Source organism: Balaenoptera physalus, assembly GCF_965194825.1.
Source record: "Balaenoptera physalus genome assembly, contig: HAP1_SCAFFOLD_2214, whole genome shotgun sequence".
Classification (NCBI taxonomy): Eukaryota; Metazoa; Chordata; class Mammalia; order Artiodactyla; family Balaenopteridae; genus Balaenoptera; species Balaenoptera physalus.
Window position 1 is genome coordinate 63,028 of NW_028124592.1, and position 8,973 is coordinate 72,000.

General features: G+C 49.0%; 1 long non-coding RNA gene across 1 annotated transcript; it reads left to right on the forward strand.

Moving 5' to 3' along the window:
• The first annotated feature begins 3,126 nt into the window (after nucleotides 1-3,126).
• LOC309654192 lies at nucleotides 3,127-5,978 on the forward strand. Its single transcript, XR_014259996.1, has 2 exons — nucleotides 3,127-3,356; nucleotides 3,813-5,978. It is a non-coding gene; the product is annotated as an uncharacterized lncRNA (long non-coding RNA).
• The last annotated feature ends 2,995 nt before the right edge of the window (nucleotides 5,979-8,973 follow it).

Below are 8,973 nucleotides of genomic sequence, written 5' to 3' on the forward strand. Positions count from 1 at the left end.
TACAGCAACCGACCAGCAACTCCCTTTGCAACCTCCCAGCTAGAGGAGGATATTTAACCAGAAGCCCGTCAACCAAGCAAACTCTCAATAGACATGAAGATTGCAATTATTGCCCAAAGGTGTAACGAGTTCCACTGTTCTCAGAACAAACGTCAACTTGTCCTAGCCTGAGGCTGATCCAGATATGAACGAGTGACCCCTGAGTAACATGAAAAGTTTGGCATAGCAATGGAGAATACATTTTGCTATGTCTTCAGTGGTTCTGGATATTCACGTTCCATTCTCAGAGTTCAAATGGTCAAGAAAACTTTATGAAAACAAAAATTCTCAGAAAATATTTGCTATGCTTTATTGACCAGTGAGCCTCCCCCCTCTTCCCCCCCCCCTTTCTTTCTTCTGATGTGGACCATATCAGGATCGTCCATGTGACTAACTGGAGTAGCCGTTGTCCCTGGCCACTCAGTCCAAACTCTCCAGCGTCACAATCAAGTGATGTGCTTCTAGGCACAATGCTAGGCACTGACTTTGTCTTCAGTTGTTCTAAGGTCAATATTTCCGTGAGTATAATAATATGTGTCAACATTTCAGCTGAGACAATTGCTACAGGCATCTTTGCTGAGTGCAACCTTTATGAAAGTATGGCCTCACCCATTCAGAAAAATTCAAGTTCTACATAATAGGTCCATGAAATATGATTTTATTATACTGGGCTCAATGATAGTTATTTTTCTAGTGCAGCACCAGCCAGATAGTTTTTTTTTTTAAGCGTGTGTATTCAAGATGTGATATAATGTAGAAGGCAAGAATATGTGTTAGTAAAGGCAATAAAGGTTTGTCACAGTCTATATACAAAAAAAAAAAAAAAATTCAATCACTGAGCTAGACACTAAAGATTCTAGATCAGAATTCTTGCCCTTAAAAAGCTCACAATCCATGTTGATAAAAAAGATCGATAGCCTCGTAACTGTTAAGACAGGTAGTAAATCACACTTGGGTAGACCAGAAAGCCAATCAGAAATCTCTATGTGTAGTCACATCCTCTATTTGACTAATAGTTATGTGGTGTTTATTATGTGCCAAGCATTACTCTAAGGGTTTGGGATATATTTAATTACTTCATCCCCATAACAGTCCCATGAGGAAGATACTCATTTGAGCTCCATTTTACAGATGAGGAAACTGAGGCACAAAAAGTTTAAATAATTGAGCAAGTCCATATGGCTAGTATGCAGCCAGGCCAGGCAGTCTGGTTCCAAAGCCTAGGTCTGTAAGTACCACACAAAGAGGCCTTCCACTCAGCTTTCAGAATAACAGTGAACATTACAGCAAACCACGGAAACCTGACTGTGAATTAATTGAAAGGATTTTAGGCTGAGTCCAAACAGCTGTGTTCATAAATTTTCTCTTGTGGGAGGAGGGGAAAGTTACTGGCTCATTTGTTTTGTGGTTAAAGGACTCAAGAAAATTTTATTATATCACAAGAAATTAGTCCTGGTACTTTCAGCTTCTAGAATAGACAATTTGTACTCATCACAGCTCATAACTTTGTTTAGGTTTAATTATACACAGCAATTTTAAGTCATTTATTTTGTATAACATGGCTCTATACACGCAAATCATGGTTTATGGCTGTGGAAAAGTACCCCTCTAGGTTAAAATCGAACTTGGATAGAAGGGATTTTTGTTTTCTAAACATGCAGCAGAGTTTGGGAACGTTTCTTATTATCTTCTGTGAATCATGGGTTGCAGAATGGTGGGGTGATTGAGAGATCAGACCTAGGTTCAAACTCTGCACTAGCGTTTACTGAGCCTCAGTTTCCTCATTTGTAAACTGAAGATAACAATAGTACCTACCTTGGGACTTCCCTGGTGGTCCAGTGGTTGAGAATCCGCCCTTAATGCAGGGGATGTGGATTCAATCCCTGGTCTGGGAACTAAGATCCCACATGCCCCGGGCAACTAAACCTGGCAGCAACTAGAGAGAAGCCTGCAACGAAGAGCCCGCGTGCTGCAGTGAAGACCCAGCGCAACAACAAAACAACCAATAGTACCTACCTCCTGGGCCAGTGTGAGGATTAGGTGAAATAATACGTAAAATAATACATAAAAAGATTATCAAAGTGCCTGGCCTGATGTCAGCTCTCAGTAAATGTCCAGCATTATATTAATTGCTGTTGCTCTGATTCAGAACTTTCCTGAAGTTGCCAAAGACCTGTGGGATCCTCTAATCATTTGCTCTGAGACTCAGAGGGGGGAAGTGGTTACTTGCAGACATTGCCCTAAATATACTGGAGCCACCTAAAATTCCAGGGTGTTTCCCACATCTTTCTTTAGTTATGGAATTTTTCAAAAGGTACCAAACCATGTCACATGCAAGTCTGTTTGTCTCTGGAATTGTGTGTATTGGAGAAGGAGGAAGTGTTCACCAAGATTTTAAGTTTCTTCCTTTTTCTCGTGAAAAAAAAAGGTCATCTGACAAGAAAATCAGGGGTGAAAGGACCTTGTTGTGAGTGCCTTTTTATTGTTGGACTGTTTATTTTTACTATTCGCTACTGCCTTGTTTTTTCCTTGTGATAAACCACTTTAACAGATGATCAGCTTTGTCAATAACCGCTCCTAATTAAACTGAGTTCTAAGTAAGCACAACCCCGTTCTGCTGAGCCGGAGGGAAATCAAGATCAGGAAATCTGCCCAGTCTAGTGGAACAGGCCCTGGGTCAACAGCTGGATTCCAGTCTCGCCCACCCATAACCTTGACCGACCAGCGGTTTAACGTATGGGCCAGGGAAGGGAATGCTGTAACCTTGCCATGAGAGGAAAATGGGACCAGTCCCTCTCCCACACCATCCCACCCACCAGTCTTCCTTCCCACTCAATGGGCCTTCGATATAAAGTGCCAGGGAGGTCGTAGGACCCGTCCAGGTGGACTCCCCAGGATGTTTCCCGAGAAGCGGCGTTTGCATCCCAGCAGTAGCTTTCCCACCCCCGCCCCGCGGAGCACCAGCGGCTCTGCGCAGCCCGGGCTGGCGACCCAGAAGGCGCGGAGACCCCGCCCACCCTGCAAGGCCCGCCCGCTTGGCCCCGTCCCCGCCCCCGCCGCGGCCTCCCATTGGTGGCCCGGTGTGTCAGTCGACGAGCGGGCTCCCGGGGCGGGAGCGCAGGCTGCGGTCCCCTCCCGGCGCCTCTATCGCACGCCAGCCGCAGGGAAGTGAGACCGGGCGCCGGCCGGCGGCCGCTGCCTCTGACAGACCCAGCGGTCGAGGCTCCGCGCCCATCAGCAGCCCGCGGCCGCCATGGCGGCGCGGAGGAGCCCCCCGCGGGAGCAGGAGCGGCAACGACCTCGCGACCCCGCCGCAGGTGGGCCCGGGGCCCGGTGGGGCGGGGCGGGGCGGGGCGGGGGCCGCGGGCGCCCGGGACGCGCTCGCCCCCGCCGGCCGTCGGCGCAGCCCTGGGTTGGAAGGTTCGGGGCCCGCCATCCCAGGGGTGGGAGGTCCGGGGCGCCCCTGCCCGGGGCGGGGAGGGGGACGGGCTGCAGGGTTTGGGGGGCCGTCGGGGGCGGGGGTCGCCCCTAAGTGAGGAACTGCGCCGTCGGGCCGAGGCAGCGAGCGACCCTCCGAGGCAGAGCAGGCGGGTTCCTGGAAAGAGAAAGCGGGTCCTGCGGGCTGGGATGCGTTGCGGCGGGGTGGGGTGCCCCGGCAGCGGCTGGGGTCGGGCCCTGGCGCCCACGAGCGCCGGTGTCCCCTTCTCGGTGTCCCCTCCGAGCCCTTGATTGTTGTCGGAGGGAAGTTGACGGGTTTCGCGCTTTGCTGGCAGAGGATGTGGCCCACACCTTCGCAGCAGTCGAGACTCGATGAGCAACAGAGAAAACTCTGGCTTTTGAAACAAAAATCTCACCAGGGGCAGGAGCGGCAGCCCAGTATGGCACAGGTGGCCGAGGTCGCCGCGCGCCACCTGTGTCGCGGCGTCTCTGCCCTCTGCGTGCGTAGCTGGGCCCTCACCGGACGAATGAAGGGTGCTTTCCTTGCCATGCTTCCAGCCCCAGGTCTGAGGAAGATGATCTGCTTCTCAGCTTGGAGCACATTCCCGATTGTGTATTTTCCTGGAGGCCACCCCGGGGGTGAGAGCCCACGAGTGAATTTGGGGAGCACGCCTGTTCCAGGTGCCGCAGCGTCAATGGGAAGTTACTGGGACTGCTTCTTAGTCCGGATTCTTGGTCCCAGCAGGAGCTTTTGATTCACACAGCAAAGTGTCGGGTGTGGTGAAAACAGCCCGGTTCTAGGAGACAAGACATGAGTTCTAGACATCCTTTTGCCCAGGACTGTGGGCCTCGAAGCTTCTGGGTCCTGGTCCATAAAATGAGGGCACTAGGCTAGCTGATCCATAAAGCCCCTCCCAGTCTAGAATTCTGTGATTGACGTATCTCCCACTCTCAGAAGTTTGGAGAATGAACTAATTTTCAACCTTTCTGCACCTTGGATTCTTATAGAATTAGCCAAATATTTCCTGGGGGTGTATCCATCTGAACTTTTTCATATGTGATTTTCTTCCCTTCTCCCTGTGTTGTTTCGGCAGAGCAAAGCTGGAAGCGGAGGTGGGGCACAGCTGGGAAAAGCTGGCTGGGGGGCGCCGAAGGGTATCTACTCTGGGCTTAATGTAATTGTCAGGAATTTTCCCTTCCAGTGCACCAAGTTCAAGGTGTGCCAGCACTGTGAGAGCAGAGAGAATTCTTTCCTCAGCTTCAGCCTAAAGGGAAACATTTTCCCTCCTTAAAAAATAGTTTGAGGGCTTAGGAAAAGGAAAGCCAACACTGCAATTGAAAACACATGCCCGCAACAGAGCCTACAAGAGAATGCTTACAACCAAGTGGTCCACAGTTGCTATTTTTTGCCAGCCTGTTTTGTCACTTTTATACTTCTACTCTTACGTTTCTGTGAGATGGATTAAATAGCAAATAAAGTGTAAATTTTGGCACCATGTGTTTTAGCTAAGTAGAAATTCTTGATTGGCACAATGACTGAATTTGAAAGTGACCTTTCACCTGGCTCCCCGGAGCGGGTGGGTGCTGTCCTATGTGTCTGCAGCCCCCAGCGTTGTCCCTGCCACAGTAACAGTGGGTACTGGAGCTCTCTTCACGGTGCTGGACACGGAGACACTGCCCATAGTCTTATGTAATCTCTACAACCACCGTCCTGTGATGCTCGGAATGGTCACGGAATTTCCTCAGAGTTTCCAGCTAGTAAGTGGTGCCGGGATTCAAGCCCTGGCAGCCCGGCTCCTCCCGCAGCATGTTCTTAACCATCGCCCGCTTCTGTCTCCTAAAACATTCAGGCTTATACCTGGGAGCACTCTAGGTTCCAAAGGTACCTCATCACAGTTAAGCTGTTCTAAAGCAAAGTTGGCTTATCAACTTAATACCATCGTTGTTGCTCAAGGGAACTCACAGGTCTGTGTGCGGGAGAAAAAGTCATCATTATCGAGTTAAAACTTCCTACACGTGTGTTTCTTTATACGTGGCTCTGAAGTCTTTATGTACCAGTTAAAGGAGTTAATGGACTATTGTATCTGACCTTTCTCTCCTGCCCACTTGAATCCTCTGGTCCATGTTCAGTTACTTAGGACAATCTGTTCTCAAGACGGAGGTTATATACACATTTATTGATTTGTAATTAATTGAATGGAAGAACACTTAAATGTCACGTTACAGTAAGTCAACAGGGAAAAGTTTTGGTTTATACACTCATTTTTCCAGTGATCTTTTGTTCTAGTCATACTCTATTTTTCTACTTTTTCATTTAATTGAGCCGGAATAGACAGAGGCCATCATGTTTAAAATAAGAGGATAATAAAATGTTTATGTTCATTTCTAAGGACCCTTGTCTGTTAGTACTGTTGCTGGGATTCCCAGGTAATAAACAACAATCCCAGAAACTGTAGCACGTAAGATGCTATGCTCAATAAACCTCTGAATTAAGAATTTAATAGTAAGTCTTTCATTGTTGATTTAACCAGGTGACTCTGACTTTGAGTTTATGTGGAACTGTTGGATGTTAGTTACATAGTAATTTAAAACACCTTATTAGCTCTTTCTCTGCTTGCCAGTGTTATTGATTTTTATTGACTATTAGTTAGGGTTAGTCTTCTGGCAGAGGGAGTAATAATGTATCGATAATTGGAAGTTAGCTTCTCAAGAGTCCTCTCCCAACTTAGAAGCAGAATCCCAGCCCTCTTCCCTGGGCACCAGCAGCTGCCCAGATACCTGGGGTTGGCCTCTTGGGTGGGGCCTGAGTGCCTGCGGCCCCCAGAGCCACAAGATGCCTTCCCGGCCTGGCCTGGCCTGTGGGGCACCCGCACTCCGGGTGGGCTCCGTGCCGTGGGCCCACCTCAGAGGTCAAGCTGGACGTCAGACGCTGAGGCCCAGGCGGCCAGAAGGGACCCAGAAGACCTGGGGGTCCCGGTCTCGGCCTGTCAGACAGGCTGTCCTGGAGGCACTGCCCAGATCTGGGGGGGCCAGGAGCCCAGGACCACCCCTACCCCTTTTTGTAAATCTTGTTAAATGTAAATCAAATACAGCTGTCTTTTTCACTGAAAGAAAAAAAAGTATCCTGCCTTCTCATGTGCCCATTACAGTGGACCTGAGCTCCTGCTGCCCCCAGGCGTGGAGGATCTCGTGGGTACAGGCCAGTTCCCAAGTGGCTCAGGAGCGGAGGTGGGCAGGGGCGCGGGCTTTGAACCTTGTGTGTCTCTCCCCTCAGCCGGGGCAGAGAGGGTTCCCCGGAGCGTTGTGTCTCCCAAGCTGAGGTGGACTGAACTTCTTCCCTGTAAAGAGAGAACCTTTCCCTGGGTCTTAGAGTGAGTGACAGCAGGCACATCGTGGTTATATTTGTTGATCTGTGACAAGAAGACCTCAACTTTGCTGTGAGATCGCTAAAGTGACAGGAAAACTGAGTGCTCTGTGTCTTCCAAATCGCCTGCCAGGATAGGTTGAAATGCTGTGGAAGCAGCAGAATGGCTGAGAGGACAGGGGAAGTGGAAGAGATGGCCAGCCAGGCCGGCGTGGGCGAGGACAGTCAGTCACCACCCAGATGTGAAGGGCTGAGTGGCACTGAAGTCAGCGGACCCGATCAGCTCTGTGTCATTTTACTTGGTATTTAACAAATGAACTGGGAGTTCAGTTTGTAGCTAAGGCTGGCCTCGAACCGTGAAATGCAAACGTAGCCAATCGAATTATTAATATAAATGTTGGGTCCCTCAGTTTTGCACCTGAAGCAGTGCAAGACTCGGGTGCATCGATTCCTTCCTCTGAAATCTGAAATAAAGAGAAAAATCACTCAAACTGAGAGTTTATTAGATCAGTTTTATCCACGGTGTAGCCCTCTCTTTTGTTTCTTAAACATTTGTTAAACTCAGTTTGGGGTACTCAGCTGATTGTCATGACAGAGGACTGGTACGGCCACTGCTTATAGACCTACCTTGTACTGCACTGTTCCTCATGCTTGGATATTCCAGCATCTTCTCCCACATATACCTCACCGATTCATTCAAAGTTTGGAGCCTGTAACATGTGATGGTACAATTCTCCTTTCCCTTCCCGCTCCCCCAGGCTCCTCAACCTTCCTCTTTTATTTCTTGCTGTCATTTAGAAACTGGGGTCCCAGACAAGCCCTTGCGGAAAAGGCTCTTTATCAGAATTCTGCTTTCAGGTCAGCTGGTGTAATAGACCTGCAGATCTAAGCACGCATGTCTCGGGTGGAGTATTTGCTGGCATTTATCAAGGTCTCGTGTATCTTCTGTACACGCTCAGGCATCTTTCCTGTAGGGCAAGTTTTGAGTAATGTTTTGAGTTTAGTTGAACCTCAGTTGTTTCACAACTACTTAAAATCCTGTGCCTGTACCACAGCGTGACTATTCCACTAACATAACTCTGAAACATGTTAACATAAAGAGGCATTTGGAGGAGAACGGTGGTGAGTGGCCTGGCCTCCTTGTGTTTGTTTATAGGGGAGGAAGCTGAGGTCCAAGTTGCTCGACTGTCTAGGACCAGACCTGGAGCTGAGTTCCTGACTCCCTGGGGCCTGCTCATTCCACTACCCTGAAGCCATCCCACTAGGTGACCGCTTCACAGCCTCACTTCCTGCTTTATATTTACATGAGTGTATTTAAGGGAAGGGAAAACAGAGTGGTGGCTCACCATTTCTTTTTTTTCTTTTTTCTTTTCTTTATTGTTTTTTTGCCACACCGCATGGCTTGTGGGATCTTAGTTTCCTGACCAGGGATTGAACCCGTGCCCCCTGCAGTGGGAGTGCGGAGTTCTAACCACTGGACCACCAGGGAATTCCCACACCATTTCTGACATGCATGTTAGAAGTCAGAAGGGACCAGCAAGAGAGAGGCTGTTAGGCAGGATTAGGTATGGTGGAGTAACAGAACAACCCCAAATAAGTGAATTAAGTTTATTTCTTTTATGGCAAAGCTCAGACATGGCTCCCCAGGGCTGGAATGGGCTCCATAGTGTCAGAGGCCCAGGCTCCTTCCACTTTGTTTCCACAATGCAGGGGTTTCACGCCCACAGCTACTTCCTGATCCAAGATGGCTGCTGAATGTCAGTTATCACACCTACATTCCAGCTAGGAGGGAGGAGGGAGGGCAAGGAGTACACACCCCTCTCAATAGAACCTTTTGAAAACTGCACATAGCACTTCTTGGCCAGAATTCACTTACAGGGCTATACCCAGCACGTAGGGAAGGTGGAATGCCAGCCAAAGTCAGGATTGTATTCCTGTGGAAGAAGAGAGAACAGATACTGGGGTTGGCTGGCAGTCTCTGTCGTGGAGACGTGTGGACTGGATTCTGACTACATCAGTTCATCTTCTTTATTCAGCAGATATTTATTAACTGTCTACCGTGTTCCTAGGGACCGAGAAAGCAGAGAGAAAACAGACACAATCCCAGTCCTGAAGACATGCACCTACACAGG